This window comes from Pantherophis guttatus, chromosome 9, assembly GCF_059756535.1.
Source record: "Pantherophis guttatus breed Tessera chromosome 9, ASM5975653v1, whole genome shotgun sequence".
In the NCBI taxonomy this organism is placed as follows: Eukaryota; Metazoa; Chordata; class Lepidosauria; order Squamata; family Colubridae; genus Pantherophis; species Pantherophis guttatus.
Genome location: NC_142071.1, coordinates 23,630,538 through 23,648,955, shown reverse-complemented (window position 1 = coordinate 23,648,955; position 18,418 = coordinate 23,630,538). Strand labels below are relative to the sequence as shown.

The window sequence follows — 18,418 nt, the reverse complement described above, 5'->3', positions numbered from 1 at the left end:
GGCGCTCCCATGTGACACCTCTCCTGCACGAGCTGCACTGGCTCCTGGTGGTCTTCCGGGTGCGCTTCAAGGTGTTGGTGACCACCTTTAAAGCGCTCCATGGCTCAGGGCCGGGGTATTTACGAGACCGCCTTCTGCCACCAATAGCCTCCCACCGGCCAGTACGCTCACACAGAGTGGGCCTCCTCAGGGTGCCGTCCGCCAGACAATGTCGGCTGGTGACCCCCAGGGGGAGAGCCTTCTCTGTGGCGGCGCCCACCCTCTGGAACAACCTCCCCCCAGAGATATGTACAATAACAGACCTCCGGATTTTTCATCGGGCCCTGAAAACCCATTTATTTCAGCTAGCTGGGCTGGCTTGAGTTAAATTTTAAACTGATTTTAAATTGGAATTTTTTAATTACGGCCAAATATTTAATTATTTTAAACAGTTTTTTAGATTTTGTATGTCTTGTTTTTACTTTGGCTGTTCACCGCCCTGAGTCCTATATTGGAGAAGGGCGGTATAGAAATTTAAACAAACAAACAAATAAATAAATAAATAAGGCATTCCACTGATCCATAGATCTCACTGTCAGGAAATTTCTCCGGAGTTCTAAGTTGCTTCTCTTCCATCCATGGTTTCTTGTCTTGCCTTCTGGTGCTTTGGTGAATAGGTTGACCCCCTCTTCTTTGTGGTAGCCCCTCAAATATTGGAATACTGCTATCATGTCACCCCTAGTCCTTCTTTTCACTCGACTAGACACACCCAATTCCTGCAACAGTTCTTCACATGTTTTACTATTGAAGCACCGTCTTTCAATGGTACATTAAGAACTGAACCTCCGCAAATTAAGTGCATTTAAAGAAAATATGAATCTTATATACTAAATATTTTCACCCTGAGGTTGATTGGCCATCTGGTGAGGATGCTTTTCTTTGCATTTCCCTCTGAACAGTGTTGAACCTGATGTCTTAAATCAACCTCCGTGGCCTAAAATATATATAATTTCACTCAATTTTAAATGTAGTTAGAATTACGTTTAATTTGTGACTTCCTGTTTATAGGTATATTCTCAATGTGTTTAATTATTTCTCCTCTTCTTTAAAGGTAAAATGGCAAATCGGGGTCAACCTTTGGAAGAGTTTTCGGGGGGTTCGCACTTACGTTTCCAGAAAAGGTGAAAGTAATTCCTGTTAGATGTTTGTTTTTAAATATCTCTCATTCGCATTTTGTGTATTTAATTGGATTTGTTACCCACTGCAGTCCTGAGACTCTTGGCAATTTACAGGAATGAAACATTAAAAACAAACAAATAAGAAATTAGATGGAGGCAGTGCCTGAGCTAAAGACTGTCATTCTTCAGGCTTGCCCCCAACTGAAAGGGCCAATAGCAGGGTTACTACCAAGGGACACACCAATTAAATATGAGCAAAGAGTGTGCTGTGGCAGCCAAAAAAGCCAATGCAATCCTAAATTGCATTAACAGAGGGATACAATCAAGATCAAAGGAAGTACTAATACCACTCTAGAAAGCCTTAGTAAGACCACGCCTAGAATACTGCATCCAGTTTTGGTCACCACACTATAAAAATGATGCGGAGACTCTAGAAAAAGTGCAGAAAAGAGCAACCAGGATGATTAGGGGACTGGAGACTAAAACATACAATGAATGGTTGCAGGAACTGGGCCTGGCTGGTCTAGGGAAGAGAAGGACCAGGGGAGACATGATAGCAGCCTTCCAATATTCCAATAATGGCTGCCACAGAGAGGAGGGGGTCAAGCTATTCTCCAAAGCACCTGAAGGTCAGACAAGGAATAATGGATGGAAACTGATCAAGGAGAGATTCAACCTGGAAATAAGAAGGAATTTTCCAACAGTGAGAACAACCAACCAATGGAACAGAAGTTGCCTTTGGAAGTCATGGGAGCTTCATCACTGGAGGCTTTCAAGAAGAGACTAGACTACCATCTGTCAGAAATGGTGTAGGGTCTCCTGCTTGGGTGGGGGTTGGACTAGATGACCTACAAGGTCACTATACAAATCTCTTATTTTGTATGCTTTTGTCCTTGCATTAATCTACACAAACACATATGCATGCACACCTATGTACTGTATCTACAGATATAGAAATAGTATTTATTAAATATTTAAAAGCATATGTACTCTTTGAATCAAATTCTTGGAGTCCATCTCAACTCAAGCAAATTCTCTCAACTCTTTCTTAACCAGATTTATTGATGAGAATAAGACAAAGTTATGCACATCTGTGCAACGGAGCTGCTTTTGCTTAAGAATATTATATTATATAATATTATAATACACACAGACACACATTAGAATATTATGTCTTATATCTGTGTATATTTACCCATATTGTATAGCTGTATTATTATTATTATTATTATTATTATTATTATTATTATTATTATTATTAATTATCCTTTTCATTTTCTTTATTACACCTTCTTATTGGTATCATTATTATGATTATTATTACTCTGTTGCTTTGTGTGTACACTGAGAGCTTCTGCACTGGAAACAAATTCCTTGTGTGTCTAATCACACTTGGCCAAATAAATCCTATCCTATCCTATCCTATCCTATCCTATCCTATCCTATCCTATCCTATCCTATCCTATCCTATCCTATCCTATCCTATCCTATCCTATTCTTATTCCATTCCATTCCATCTCTCTTCTCTTCTCTTCTCTTCTCTTCTCTTCTCTTCTCTTCTCTTCTCTTCTCTTCTCTTCTCTTCTCTTCTCCCCTTCCCTTCCCTTCCCTTCCCTTCCCTTCTCATCCTATCCTATCCTATCCTATCCTATCCTATCCTATCCTATCCTATTCTTATTCCATTCCATTCCATCTCTCTTCTCTTCTCTTCTCTTCTCTTCTCTTCTCTTCTCTTCTCTTCTCTTCTCTTCTCTTCTCTTCTCTTCTCTTTTCTCTTCCTCCCTTCCCTTCCCTTCCCTTCCCTTCCCTTCTCATCCTATCCTATCCTATCCTATCCTATCCTATCCTATCCTATCCTATCCTATCCTATCCTATTCTTATTCCATTCCATTCCATCTCTCTTCTCTTCTCTTCTCTTCTCTTCTCTTCTCTTCTCTTCTCTTCTCTTCTCCCCTTCCCTTCCCTTCCCTTCCCTTCTCATCCTATCCTATCCTATCCTATCCTATCCTATCCTATCCTATCCTATCCTATCCTATCCTATCCTATCCTATCCTATCCTATCCTATCCTATTCTTATTCCATTCCATTCCATCTCTCTTCTCTTCTCTTCTCTTCTCTTCTCTTCTCTTCTCTTCTCTTTTCTCTTCCTCCCTTCCCTTCCCTTCCCTTCCCTTCCCTTCTCATCCTATCCTATCCTATCCTATCCTATCCTATCCTATCCTATCCTATCCTATCCTATCCTATCATTATTCCATTCCATTCCATTCCATTCCATTCCATTCCATTCCATTCCATTCCATTCCATTCCTTCTCTCCTCTCCTCTCCTCTCCTCTCCTCTCCTCTCCTCTCCTCTCCTCTCCTCTCCTCTCCTCTCCTCTTCCCATCCCATCCCATCCCATCCCATCCAGTCCAATCTAATCCAATGCTATCCAATATCCCAACTTCTTCCAGGAGCTCAAGGTGAATTATATGGATTCTCTCTTCATCTGCACAACACTACAACCGCAGCCCCGTGAAGGCGGTGAGACCAGTAAAATGTGACTGGTCCAAAATGACAGGGCTAAAAATAGACTGGAACTAGGATTCCTCCACCATCCCAATCCCAAACATTTTTTAAACATCATCTTGGCCCTTAAGAACAGCCCAAACTTCCCAAAGCACTGACCTAAGCCATTCAGCTAGTTAAAAGTTGCTTAATTAAACGCCTTCTCTTAAGTAATTAATTAATCAGTTGACTGTGAACGTTTTTTAAAAAAATACAGCATCTCAGCAGAACTTGCCTTTTTAGACTCGGTGACAGCAATTTGTCTCCCTTGAGCAAATATGCACACAAACTCGCTTACCGCCAGGTAGGGCGACGGGCTCTAATTGCCCCGAGCAATGCCCCATGGCACTGATTATTAGAAAAATACTAAACTCCCTCCCATTAACCTGCAATTAATTAAGGTTTCACTTCACCAATGACATTATTCTCTCTGTCCCCTTCCAGCCCCCCAGTCTTTGCAGAGCTATTACCACCAAAATACCCTTCCCTGGAGAAGGTGCCTGGAAGTTGCAACTCATCCCTAGAACAGCTTATCACTAAAAACCCCCGTGGGAAGGATGGGAAAATGCTATTTATTTGTGTTTAATAATATTCATTGTAGTTCATTTACCATGTTTATATTGCTTGTAAGCTGCTTTGGGCAGACTTATCCTGAAAGGGAAAATATAAATAACTCTAGCAAATAAATACACAAATCATCAGCCATCACAATCTCGGTTTCTCCCCCTGTTTTTTCCCCCCACTCTTGTTTCTACTAGAAGCAAAGGGGGCAATGTGTGTATATGTGCATACACCACCCACTCACTCTTACAGAAAGGCGTATATGCCCACACCGGCATATTTAGACCGCGGGAGAGGTTTGCAGGTATGGGAAGGAATGATTGACACAATTCCAAATCGGATCGGTTATGTACCACAGCATTAATTGAATGAATGCTAATTAATATTTGTTGTCATCTTGCTGTGTCTGGAATTGTGGCTTTTGTAAACATAAATATGCCGTATACATATAGATAGGCTTACTGAGTTGTTAATATTTATTGGGGACACAACATTTCCAGCAAAATGTGGAAGCTGACTGGCACACAAATTCCTTTTTGTCTATTTCCTCCTCCTTCCTCTTGCTCTTCCTCCTACTTCTCTCTCCTCCTTTTTCTTCCTCCTCGTCCTTCTTCCTCCTCTTCCCTCTCTCTCCTCCTCCTTCTTCCTCATTTTCTTCCTTCTTCCTTCTCCTTCTTCTTCCTCCTTCCTCTTCCTCCTTCCTCTTCCTCTCTCCTCCTTCTCTTTCCTCCTCCTCCTTCTTCAGGCTCCTTCCTCCTCCTCCTTTTCCTGCTCCTCTTCCTCCTCCTCCTTCCTCTTCCTCCTCATTCTTCCTTCCTCCTCCTCCTTCTTCCGGCTCCTTCTTCTTCCTCCTTTTCCTGCTCCTCCTCCTCCTTCCTCTACCTCCTCCTCCTTCCTCTTCCTCATCCTCCATCCTCTTCCTCCTCCTTCCTCCTTCTTCCTCCTCCTTCTTCAGGCTCCTTCCTCCTCCTCCTTTTCCTGTTCCTCTTCCTCCTTCCTCTACCTCCTCCTCCTTCCTCTTCCTCCTCGTTCCTCCTTCCTCCTCCTCCTCCTTCTTCCGGCTCCTTCCTCCTCCTCCTTTTCCTGCTCCTCTTCCTCCTTCCTCTACCTCCTCCTCCTTCCTCTTCCTCCTCCTCCTTCCTCTTCCTCCTCATTCCTCCTTCTTTCTCCTCCTCCTTCTTCTGGCTCCTTCCTCCTCCTCCTTTTCCTGCTCCTCTTCCTCCTCCTCCTTCCTCTACCTCCTCCTCCTTCCTCTACCTCCTCCTCCTTCCTCTTCCTCCTCGTTCCTCCTTCTTCTTCCTCCTCCTTCTTCTGGCTCCTTCCTCCTCCTCCTTTTCCTGTTCCTCTTCCTCCTCCTCCTTCTTCCGGCTCCTTCCTCCTCCTCCTTTTCCTGCTCCTCTTTCTCTTCCTCCTCCTCCTTCCTCCTCTTTCCTCCTCGTTCCTCCTCCTCCTTCCTCCTCCTCCTCCACAACAATCATCACCCTTGAATGGTCTCCACTCTACTAGTATTTTTCACACCTCCTTCTTCATCATCATCCCCTTCCTCCTCCTCCCTCCCTTTCCCCCCTATTTATTCTTCTTTGGGGTAAATGTAGGAACATCATCTTTAATTAAGGATTATCTTCCTTGCAGGTAATTATGGTAATTAAGCTCCCATTGATTTCAGAGCCACAGGATTGCAGTCAAAATAAAATGTGCCAGGATTCTGGATTGACAACACCATTCCTTTAAATTAGCAAACTCTGGCTTTCTGCAGCCTCCAAGGCCACGCAAGGAGGAATAAATACAAGGCTGAACTTAGTGCAAATGGAGAGAGGGTGAGAATTTAGTTCAAATAGTCTATAATTAAAGCCTAGCTGGGAGACAATGCCAGCTGAACTCCTTGCACACACATATATTTCTTTTTTCCATCCAGAAATTAATTGGGAGATCAAAAGGAAAGCATTTAACAACTGAAAATAAATAAGGAGGGTGAGTGGGTGAGGAAGTGATGAAAGATTTTGCAGCCTCCAGAATTCTGGCTTGCCAGAGAGAGGATTAATATTTCTGTCAGATATATATATATATATTTTTCACAGCCTACAGTGAACGTTCTTCGCAACATTGGAAAACATTGGAAAGTATTTCCTTATTTAATTCCAGGAGGGGGAAAAAAATTGTTTTAACGGAGGAGCTGGCTGCATTTACTCACTCATGTATGCACACTCACACGTATACCAACTCAGCGGAACCATAACTCTATTAATCTTCTCCCTTTCCCTCCTCCTAAGGGTAGGACTAAAACAATGTTTGATGCTCTTTGTTGGGCTCTGGAAGCCAAATCAAATAAAAAATGAGGATCGCTAGCAAGAGCTGAAGCAGCTTCTATCTTATGAAACGAGATGACCAGCGAAATAAATAAAAGAAGAAAAGGACGGCGTAGACTTGCAGAGGGCAAGTGAATAGACAAGAAAAAAAACTCACTCTCTCTACCAACTTTCTCCGGTTCCTAATATTGCTCGCGACTCATCCTCCTGTTATCTAGAGACCTTAAAGTTGCTTTAATGTTGCTTGGAGCAAACAAGGTTTCAAACAAGTGACATTCCTAATATTGTCAAATAATAACTCCTGGAGACTCCTAACATGGCCAAGGGCAAACGAGACTGGCTATAATAGCTTGGTGATATCTGAAAAGCCAAAGATCTCCCCAGTGCTGAAATCTGCTGGCCTTGCATTCGTGCTGTGCATGCACATACACAGTGCCACACCAAAAGGAGGCTTGGGAAGGCAAGTAGAACAGTGAGGGGGGGAATCAGCTGTGCCGCACGATTCAAGCTAAACCGTGCGGCACAGCTGATCATCGGAAATACCGGTTCAGAGGAACCGGTAGCTTTTTTATTTTTTTATTTTTTTTATTAAACATTTTTTTTAATACGAACAAACAAGCAAACAACAACAAAACACACAAACAAATAAACAAAGATCCATCTTTACATCTTCTTTTCAACATTTCGCATCAGTAATCTATATTTATATTTATATATTTTCTCTTTCTTATTTTAATATATCCTTTATACATATATTCCTAGTATATCATCTATATGTATTCTCTTAATCTAAATATTCAATTTACAATTAACATAAACTGGTACCTAATTTCCTTTCCACAATTTATATCTTCTCATTTATTTCCGTATCTTTTTTCCCTTTTCTCCTCCAACCATTTATACCATTTGTCCCAAACTAAGTAGTAATCTGTTTCAGTTTTTTCTTGCATCTCCTTTGTGAGCTTGTCCATTTCCGCACATTCCCTAATTTTACTAATCACCTTGTCCTCTGATGGTATATCATTGTTTTTCCAGTTTTGAGCGAAAACGATTCGTGCTGCTGTCAATATGTGAATAATTACATATCTTATTTCTTTTTCATATGGCCCGGTCTCCCCTATTGGACTCTGCCCATATCAGAGCTCTGTTATCAGCTACAGAGGCCTTCAGCAAAGCTTTAATGGCTGCAGAAGAAATGGGCTGAGATGTGCGAGGCCTGGCTACAACTATCCAAAGGTAAGTAGTAGGGCACCTCCACTCTCCCATCCCTACCCTAGCTTAGGCTAGTCTAGGGAAGAGAAGGACCAGGGGAGACAGGATAGCAGTCTTCCAATATTTGAGGGGCTGCCACAGAGACGATGGAGGTTCAAGCTGTTTTCCAAAGCACCCAAAGGCCAGACAGGGAATAATGGATGGAAACTGACCAAGGAGAGATTCAACCTGGAAATAAGGAGAAATTTTCTGACAGTGAGAACAATCCACCAATGGAACAGAAGTTGCCTTCAGAAGTTGTGGGAGCTTCATCACTGGAAGCTTTCAAGAAGAGATTGGGCTGTCATTTGTCAGAAAGGGTGTAGGGTCTCCTGCTTAGGTGAGGGGTTGGACTAGATGACCTACAAGGTCCCTTCCAACTCTTTTAATCTGTAAAATGAAAGGGCCTCACTGTTCATCCTATTTGTGTAGGAATCATGACATTAGCACGTCCTGCTCTCCTCGCTGTTTTTCTGCAGATGCATTCTGCGCTCCTTTGAAGGATTTCCAAGCGACTTAGTCTGAAGGCAAGCAAGGTATGGGCAACCTTAGCAGCTAGCATGTTAGATTAAAACCAGGAGACCTCAGGCTGAACCAAAGTCTCCTTAGTAATGAAGTTTACTGGACCAGCCCTAATCTCCCTGCCTGAAACCTCTTCGCAAGATTATTTTTAAGGATGAACTAAGTTAATTCACCAATCTGCCAAATGGAGCTTCTCAGAGAGATGAAAATGCAAGGAAGAAATCAGCCTGGCAGGGTAAATGTCACCGGAAAGAATATTATTATGGGATAAACTCAAAAGCATTCATTCCCAGCCTGTTTCAGAGTCAATAAATTGATGCTAGAGAATGATAGCGCTTAACGGAAGTCCAAGGTGATGTCACAAATGTGGGAGGAAGCAAGTACTGATTTGATTGATTGAAAGAAGAGAAACAACTAATCTCAAGTACCTCTTGGGCTTATAAATCACATTTGCCTCAATGGGATTTATTACACATTTCAAAAAGACTCTACGGCTTTTTCAAAAGGAGACTCAGATCATCGAGAGGGAGTAATCCTGTTGACTTCAACGAGACCGCTCCATGGTGAAACCTTGGAAAAAGGGCTTAGATCCCTGCCAGTTTTGCCCACTGTCTCAGAATAATCCTATTCATTAAGGCCCTTTGATGAACTTTCCCCTCTTTGAAATATTAGAGTTATCTTTGGTTAAGGCAGGGGCAGTCAAATGTTCACTCAAATGCTATTTTGCCCTCTGCAAGTAACACAATCAGCACAAACCTGGAATATGCAGCGATGCTATAAGCCGTTGTATGCACTGACTTCTGCATCTTGAGACTGAGAATTGGGAGGAGGGAAAGAAAGAGAGAAAATCGTCAAGAGATGAATAAAGCCTTCCAGGGGTGGGCTTCAAAAGTTTTAGCAAGGGGTTCTCTGCCCGGTTGCTGGGTGGGCGTGGCCATGGTGGGCGTGGCCTAGTTGTCCTCCTGCAATATGACAGAGCGGGTGTTTTAGCCCTCCCCGGGCTCTGGAGGCTTTCCTCCAGCCTCTAGTAGGGCGAAAATGGCCTCCCCAGGCACCAGAGGCCCTCTGGAGGCTGGAAACGGGCCTGTTTCTGGCCTTCCTGAACTTCCGACAGGCCTGTTTTTCACCCTCTCTGAGCCTCTGTGCGCACCCAGCACTTACCTGCATCCAAAACGGGCCACGTGGGGGAGGGGCAGGGTGGGGTGGGTGGGGCCAGCCAAGAGTGGGATTTGGGGGTTCTCCAAACTGCACAAAATCTTAGTTAGAGGTTTTCCCGAACTCCTCCAAACCCCCAGCAGCCCACCCCTGGGGCCTTCCCCACTTTGCTTCCCTAACTTTGCAGATAAATATCAAGAGAGAGAGAGAGAGAGAGATCTGAGAGGATGTAGAATAGAATGGGGTTATATCTTCTGCCTTTCAGTTGTAAGTTCTGATGTAGAACAGGGGTCTCCAAACTTGGAACTCTAAGACTCGTGGACTTCAACTCCCAGAATTCCGTAGCCAGTACGGCTGGCTGAAGAATTCTGGGAGTTGAAGTCCACAAGTCTTAAAGTTGCTAAATTTGGATTGGACCCCTAATCTGAGACAGTGAAATAATGCACAATGTCAGTTCTCTAGTTCTACTTTCAACTGCAAGGGAACATTTTAGACACCCAGCCTTTCTGTAAAGCCTAGAGTTGTTCTTTCTTTCTTTCTTTCTTTCTTTCTTTCTTTCTTTCTTTCTTTCTTTCTTTCTTTCTTAATCTTTCTTCTTCCTTCCTTCCTTCCTTCCTTCCTTCCTTCCTTCCTTCCTTCCTTCCTTCCTTCCTTCCTTTCTGATGAAAAGTATTTTCTTTTAAAATTCCAAACTGAATAAAGTTACTGAATAAAATAAGAAGGCTCAGAAAGATTATGGCTTTATCCATTTCTGGCTCTATTCCCACTCATTGTGCAACTCATGTGGCCTTGATAAAAGATTGCTTACCCTATAGGTTGGAGGGAAAAAGGGAACGGAAAATGTTTAAGAACGTAGGATTTAATTTGTACCAATAAAAGGAGAATATCCGTAGCTCAGGGTTGAACGGTGGAGTCCTTGCTGATCTCTGAGCTTAGTTGCTTTCATGCAGATGTTTCCTTACTCCGCTAACTAGCATCTTCAAGGCACTGCACTGCAACTTCGCATACGTCATGAAGATATGTACTACAGCTGTACTGCATCTTCTTCATTCTAGCCAGCTAACGAAATGTCTGATAGAAAATAACTACGCTCAGAGAGCACCAAGGACTTCACAATTGTACTTGCATCTGCTCACTCAGCACATTTCTGTCGCCTGGTTCCCTGCAATAGGATGATTCCCTGGCAAGTTGGTCACTTGTAGCCTTCTAGACACAAAAATGGAAAATGTTGATGCCTCTTCTCTACATGAGTAGAAAGTCATGAGAAGGCATCTGCTCTGGAAACGGAGTGGAGTGGAGTGGAGTGGAATGGACTTGAATGGAATGGAATGGACTTGAATGGAATGGAATGGAATAATGAATGGAATGGAATGGAATGGAATGGAATAATGAATGGAATGGAATGGAATGGAATGGAATGGAATGGAATGGAATGGAATGGAATAGAATAGAATAGAATAGAATAGAATAGAATAGAATAGAATAGAATAGAATAGAATAGAATAGGACTATGAATGGAATGGAATGGAATGGAATAGAATAGAATAGAATAGAATAGAATAGAATAGAATAGAATAGAATAGAATAGAATAGAATAGAATAGAATAGAATAGGACTATGAATGGAGTGGAGTGGAGTGGAGTGGAATGGAATGGAACGGAACGGAACGGAACGGAACGGAACGGAACAGAACAGAACAGAACAGAACAGAACAGAACAGAACAGAATAGAATTCTTTATTGGCCAAGTGTGATTGGACACACAAAGAATTTGTCTTCGGTGCATAAGCTCTCAGTGTACATAAAAAATACATTTATCAAGAATCATAAGATACAACACTTAGCGATAGTCAGAGGATATTAAGTAAGCAATCAAATCATACTAGGAAACTAAATAAAACAATATAAACCGTAAAGATACAAGCAACAAGGTTATAGTCTCAAGAAGGAGAAGATAGGTAATAGGAAGGATGAGAAGAATCATAGTAATACAGTCTTAGTAAATAGTTTAACAGTGTTGTGGGAGTTAGTTGTTTAGCATGCAGGAAAAAACTGTCCTTGTGTCTAGTTGTTCTGGTGTGCAATGCTCTATAACGTCCTAGGATCCTAACATCCTAATGAACACCTAGGAGACTTCAAAATGCTTGCATTTAAGTGGCAGAATATATTCCAAAGGTGCTTTTTCAAAAGGCAACTGGACTTTCTGGGGTTTTTTTTCTTTTCTTTGAAGATGTTTCGCTTCTCATCCTTCCTATTACCTTCTTCAGCTTCTTGGATGAGAAGCAAAACATCTTCAAAGAAAAACCAGAAAGTCCATCTGCCTCCTGAAAAAGAACTTTTAGGACAACCATGACCTAGATGACTGAGAATCTCCATAGACATTTTCCAAAGTGTATGTTTTGGAGAACTGCAAGGAAGAGTCCAGGCAGTCACCAGGAGCCAACCCTGACTCCAAGGAACCCAAATAAATGCATAAAAATTCAGAAACAAACTATAGGTTCCATCTGGGACATATCCCAGGAGATCTGAGAAAGGTTTATGTCTGCCCTTTTGCTAAGTGAATGTCTGTCATTGTGGCAATTTCGATGGCTTGACTCAATTAGTCTCCTATGGAGACCAGGCCTCCTAAGATTCAGAAAAGCTTCAATTTAAAATAATAAAGGTAAAGGTTTCCCTCGCACGTATGTGTTAGTTGTTCCCGACTTTAGGGGGCGGTACTCATCTCTGTTTCAAAGCTGAAGAGCCAGCGCTGTCCGAAGACGTCTCCGTGGTCATGTGGCCAGCATGACTAAACACCAAAGGCTCACGGAACACTGTTACCTTCCCACCAAAGATGGTCCCTATTTTTCTACTTGCATTTTTTTACGTGCTTTCGAACTGCTCGGTTGGCAGAAGCTGGGACAAGGAACGGGAGTTCACCCCATTACGCGGCACTAGGGATTCGAACCGCTGAACTGCCGACCTTTCGATCGACAAGCTCAGCATCTTAGCCGCTGAGCCACCACGTCCCTGTGAATTTAACTAGTCCCCTGTCAATTTAAAATACTGGAAAGCTGATTACATTACTGTGGATAATTGGGATCCATTGGAGTCAATAGCTGATCTCTGTAGCCAAGCCTACCCTATCGAGGACAGGCCATAAGATAGGAATTTTGCAATTAAATGAATCTGGTTATTTTGCTTCCCTCTGTAAAGGGAACACTAGCATCAAAGACCTCTAAAGTTTTTCTCACTACTGAAAGTTTCCCCCAAACAGTGACAGTGTTATAGCTCTTCTTTCTTTTTTTCTCCAAAATAAAAAAAAGAAGAAGCTTACATCAAGGCAATTTACATTTAGAAAGTCAGCATCAGGGCAATTGATGGTTAAAGAATGAAAGCAGAGTGATTTGCATTAAAATATTCTTGGGCAATTTACGATGTAACATAAATTACCGAAAGGCAGAGAGAAAGCATCCATATGTTATAAGACATTATAAATATATATATATATTTTTACAAAATCTCCCATGCTTTTTGTATTTTAAAAAAAAGAACCAACAGTCAAAGGAGAGTTAAAAAAAAAAGGGGGGGGAAATCAAGAATCATTCACATTAAAATAAACATTGAAGCAAACAAGATCTTTAACTGCTCATATATTCCTACAGAGAAAGGGTATCTAAATTCTAGCAACCGTTAAGTTCTACAGAATACAGAATATCAGAGTTGGAAGGGGAACTTGGAGGTCTTCTAGTCCAACCTTCTGCTCAAGCAGGAGACCCTAAACCATTTTATATAAATGGTGGTCCAGTCCATTCTTAAAAGCTTCCAGTGTTGGAGCATCCACAATTTCTGGAGGCAAGTTGTTCCATTGTTCCATTGTTCTCACTGTCAGCAAATTTCTCCTTAGTTCTAGGTTGCTTCTCTCTTTGTTCAGTTTTCGTCCATTGCTTCTTGTTCTCACTTGATCTATGGAGACTCTAAGTCATCCAGGGCATGTGGTTGTCCCAAAGGTGCTTATTTCAAGAGGCAACTTTCTGTTTTTTTCCTTGAAGAAGTTGGTTTTTCTTCTTGTTAAAATAGTTTTATTTTACATTTTACACAAAATTAAACCCTAGCATCCCCCACATTACCTCTCCCTCCTCCCTCCCCCGCTCAACTTCCCAGAGCAAAGTACAGGGTATTTCATCTAACGATCTTAGATAAGGTTGTTGACTCAGTGTTCCATCCTTTCTAAGGTAGGTAAACTGAGGACCCGGATTGTGGGGACAATAAGCTGACTTTGTATAAATATACAAAAGGATGAAGGCTATTGCTTAACGCATTGTAAGCCGCCCTGAGTCTCCGGAGAAGGGCGGCATATAAATCAAATTAAAAAAAATAAAAAATAAACATATGTTAACTGTCTATAAACACTTTTTCCACCCTTTCACACTTTAACTCCCCTTTTGCATAACTAAATTGTCACTGCGTTTTTGTATTTACCAGATGAGCTCTTATTTTTGAACTTTCAGACTTACCGTAGCTTGCCAAGTTCTTATCAGTAAGTTAACTGCGCATGTCTACATTCCTTCACTTTCTTCTAACTTTCTTTGTTCTCCGGCCAGGAGATGTGGCTGGGAAAGCTTTGCCAAGATGTAACTAATTAGGCTAGTGAGATGTTTTATTTTCTTTATAACAAATAAATGAGTTTTTCTTAGAAAATATATCTTTGGGTTTATTTTCTTGCAAAAGGTATACACAAGGAAAATGCCACGATCCAACTCTAACTCAGGCAATTACCCCAGGAAGGTAACAGGGCTGATTGCCACTCTGACATAAATGATAAATACTTTTAAATACTTTTAACAGTATTTAAATACTTTCTTAAATACTTTTATTCATTCATATGCTATTTGAAACTTTTTAGTCCCATATTTACTTTGTATGTAGTCAATCCAGCTTCTCCATTCCAAAATATAACTTTCTTGTGATTGATCTTTCAAATATGCAGAAATTTTTGCCATTTCCGCTAAATTGGATACTTTTAATGTCCATTCTTCTATGGTAGGTAGGTTTTCCTTCTTCCAATATTGCGCCACCAAAAGTCTTGCTGCAGTTCTTAAATTTAACATCAATTTAGTTTCTCTAACAGTACAGTCTCTAATAATACCCAACAAGAATAACTGTGGAGTAAAACTTATCTTTTTCTTAAAAATCTTCTGAGTAATCCACCATATTTTTTAAAAATATGGAACGCTTCACGAATTTGCGTATCATCCTTGCGCAGGGGCCATGCTAATCTTCTCTGTATCGTTCCAATTTTAGTATATGTGCTTTTTCTTTGAAGAAGTTGGTTTTTGAAGACGTTCCAATTTTTTTCTTTGAAGACGAGCTGAAGAAGCTTCTTGGATGAGAAGAGAAACGTCTTCAAAGAAAAAAAACCCAGAAACTCCAGTTGCTTCTTGGAAAAAAGCACCTTTGATCTATGAAGCCATATTAATTTTCAAATATTTTGTCAGTATATTCATGAACTGGAATAGGGATAGCAATAGGTCAGCCATTGGGGACTGTTTGGTAACTGAAACTTAGTATTTGTTGTATGGGGCCATAAGAGACAGTTTGGAGCCTGGGTGTGGCTTAACTGTTCTGTATATAAGCTTGAAGGCAATAGCTTCTCTCTCCTCCATTTTTTGCCTTCTCCATTTTGTGCTTTCATTTTGTTGTGGTCCGCCAGCAGCCTGCGGAGCTAGCAGTGGAATTCAGACAGTGAGGAGGCTGGGGAGGACCATGGGCCAGTCCTGGAGTCTGGGAAAGGCCCGGATGAGGATTCTGGATTGGAGGCAGAGATGGGGCCAGGGCCATCTTGGAGTGATGCGCGGACTCTGAAGCCTCCAGAGTCAGACAGCAGAGAGGCAGAGGAACAGGAGGAGCCTGTTCCTAGTGCACGCATGTGCAGAGCTGCCAGAACAGAAGGCAAGAGCAGTTAAAGCAAAAAGGACAACTTGGGAGTAAGGCCAGGAGACGATTGGCCCCTCCCATAAAACTTAAAAGAGCAGCAACGGCTCTTGGGCACTTTGTAGGAAAGCAACGTTGCTAAATCTGTTTTCCAGTCAGTGTCTCTTATTTCTGAACTTTGTGGGGCTTTGCCAAGAAAGGCCTTTGGCAGGGTGCCAAAGAAGATAAAGGTTGGTGATTATCCCAAAGGACTTTTTCTGAAGGACTTGTTTTGGAATTAATTTGGACTAAGGTGGGAATGAAGTAATTCCCAGCTGTTATAATAGCATAGGTTTGTTTAAGACTAAATTGTGTCTTGTAATGACTAAGTGAGCCTAGGTCACAACACATTTTGTGCTGTGTTTGTACTTGCTATTTCTCTTCTCTACAATGTGGAAAACCCTACAAGGGTATTGTATACATGCTTTATGTATTGTTATGTATATAAAGAAGTTTTGAATCCTGCTGACTTTTCTGATTGTGTGTGTTGCAACAGACTCTGACAAATTTGACATAGGAAACATTATCTTCCAAAGACATCCTTTAGTTCAAAATATACATTCCTCTTGAAAAGAAATCTAGAATTTCAGAAAGTGCCAAATTACAAGTGTATTATTATTGGTGAGACACTCTTCAGCAGTCAAAGGAGTCTTTATCCTACTATTAATGCAGTTTATACCCTGCTCCTTCCTTCCTTCCTTCCTTCCTTCCTTCCTTCCTTCCTTCCTTCCTTCCTTCCTTCCTTTATTTTTTTATTTGTGATGCTAGTATAGAGAATTGCAACTGGAACAATATACTTTCCAAAGGAGAAAACTAATTTCCACAAGAGAAAAACTTGTGGGCTTTCATTTTGCTAGATGGGCGATGTTTAAAAATGTCAGTCTAGGGTGGAATGGCAGATTGCTGCCTGACATACAAAGTCCAGAAGGTTAGGAAATCAAGAATAAGCTCTTTAATAACATGGCAGTGGGAAAATTTTAAATCATGCTTCCTGTCCTTAAAGCTGTATCCAGCTGAACATCTAAAAAAGAGCCTAAGGAGACACAAGTTACATCTGCGTGGGAATTCTGATCGCGCATGAGCGAAGTGCATATTTTCAGCTCTAAGAAAGACTGTTCAAATTTAATTGAACTTAGTTCTGCTAAATCCATTTGATCAAAAAGCCCCCATTTGGATGGAGAGGCTGGAAAAAGTGAGCAGGGAAGATGCCAGAGCTGCTAGTACCATCTTGAGATACAGTAGTGGCCAAAATTGTGGAAACCTTTTGGGAAAAGCGTATTTTCTAAAACTAGCTAATAACACCACTTTTTGGAGGAGGAGTACCATAAAATTATATATCAATGGAAAGATAATTTAATCAAGTATGTAATGCAATAACTTTTAGGAAGGATTTGTTATTAGAATAGCAGTTACAGAATAAAGGAGAAAAATGAAACACGTAGAAAAAACGAGATATTACAAAAATGATCACCACATCAGTTAATACTTAGTTGGGTAACCTTTAGCATGAATGACGGCCTTACAACGTCTTCCCATGGAGTGAACTTTTAGTTCTTTTAGTTCTGCAGCTGTTATAATGTGAAACCAAAATTGAAGGATTGCTTCTATTAACTGGGTTTTATTGCTGGGTCGCTTCTGACTAACAAGTTTCTTTAGTTGGCTCCATAGTTTTTCAATTGGGTTAAGGTCTGGGCTATTCCCAGGCCATTCCAGCAGTGGAACATGATTACCTTGAAACTCCAAAAAAAGTGGTGTTATTAGCCATCAAACCTCAAAAATAAACTTTTCCCAAAAGGTTTCCACAATTTTGGCCACTACTGTACCTTGACTGTTTTAAAGACACAGGATGTTATCTTGTCATAAGAGCATAGCAATATAACTCAATGCATATAAATATTAAATATGCACTAGTTGACATATCACACATCAACAATGAACCACAGACAGATTTTTTTTAAAAAAAACTAAAGTCACAGAGTTGAAAGTAAGGGATTTTAAACCTCTTTAATGCCAGAGCTTTGCTGATGTAAGTTAGCTACCGTTGCAATGCTCCTGATTTTTAAGCTAAAAAAGTACCAATGAATGAGAGCCAACTTTATTACAGGACCATCTGTTCTTGAAATCTAACCTCTTTTTTTTTCTTTTTCTTTTTAAGTGTACCAACTGTCTTCTGTTAAGGCCATATAATTCCCGCGATAGCCTTTTGATTCTTTGAACATTGCATCATAAAACCCAATAACATCGACAGCGGTACTCTTGATGTGAACCTAATTGATTGGCCTATTGTAACAGATCATTTTTGTAATCAATAAGAGATGTTATACATCAATGGTTGTTGAGGAATTCGCAGAGCAACCCTAGAGTAGCAAGGGTGTGCACATGAAAGCGACTGAGAGCAGTTACGAATAAGCACAGCCAACACAGAGATACACTGAGTTGTGTTTACTTTTAGGAAATAGTAATAAGGCACCGTCCAATTAACAGTCCAGGTCATACACAGATAAAGCAGTAGATAGTAAAACAATAGTCCAGGGATATTCCAATAACAAAGTTTTCTTACCAGTCGTTGTAGTCATATACAATAAACAGTTACAAACAGTAGCAAAGAGCAATAACGATCAGCAAGGAGCAATAATGGTCAGCAGAGAGAAATAATGATCAGCAGAGAGAAGCAAAGAGTAGCAGAGAGAAACTAACCAAAGTTTCAAGCTTCCTCTTAAGGAATGTCCTCGACAGTAGGCTCTCGGGGGGAGTAAAATCCATCTATTGTACATGTGATGGCCGATCCCCGGAATCTCTGTTCCACATTACATTCGTATGTCCCCACTACCGAGACATAAGATCAAGATTCATTTCTCCTATTTCCCAGAGATTCTCTGGTTCACCTGATCTGTTCAGCCTTTATTTCCTACTCCAGGACACAGACCCCAATATAACTCCAAAGGTGGCAAAAATTTTTGCTGCAGTCG

At 41.0% G+C, this 18,418-nt stretch overlaps 1 protein-coding gene and 1 non-coding gene across 4 annotated transcripts in view; both read right to left on the bottom strand.

Moving 5' to 3' along the window:
• NTM (neurotrimin) overlaps positions 1 to 18,418 on the bottom strand; it is a 1,048,866-nt gene that overhangs the window by 600,096 nt on the left and 430,352 nt on the right. The gene's annotated exons all lie outside the window — the stretch shown is intronic.
• On the bottom strand, positions 14,698 to 14,804 carry LOC117668260 (U6 spliceosomal RNA). Its single transcript, XR_004592234.2, has one exon. It is a non-coding gene; the product is annotated as a U6 spliceosomal RNA (small nuclear RNA).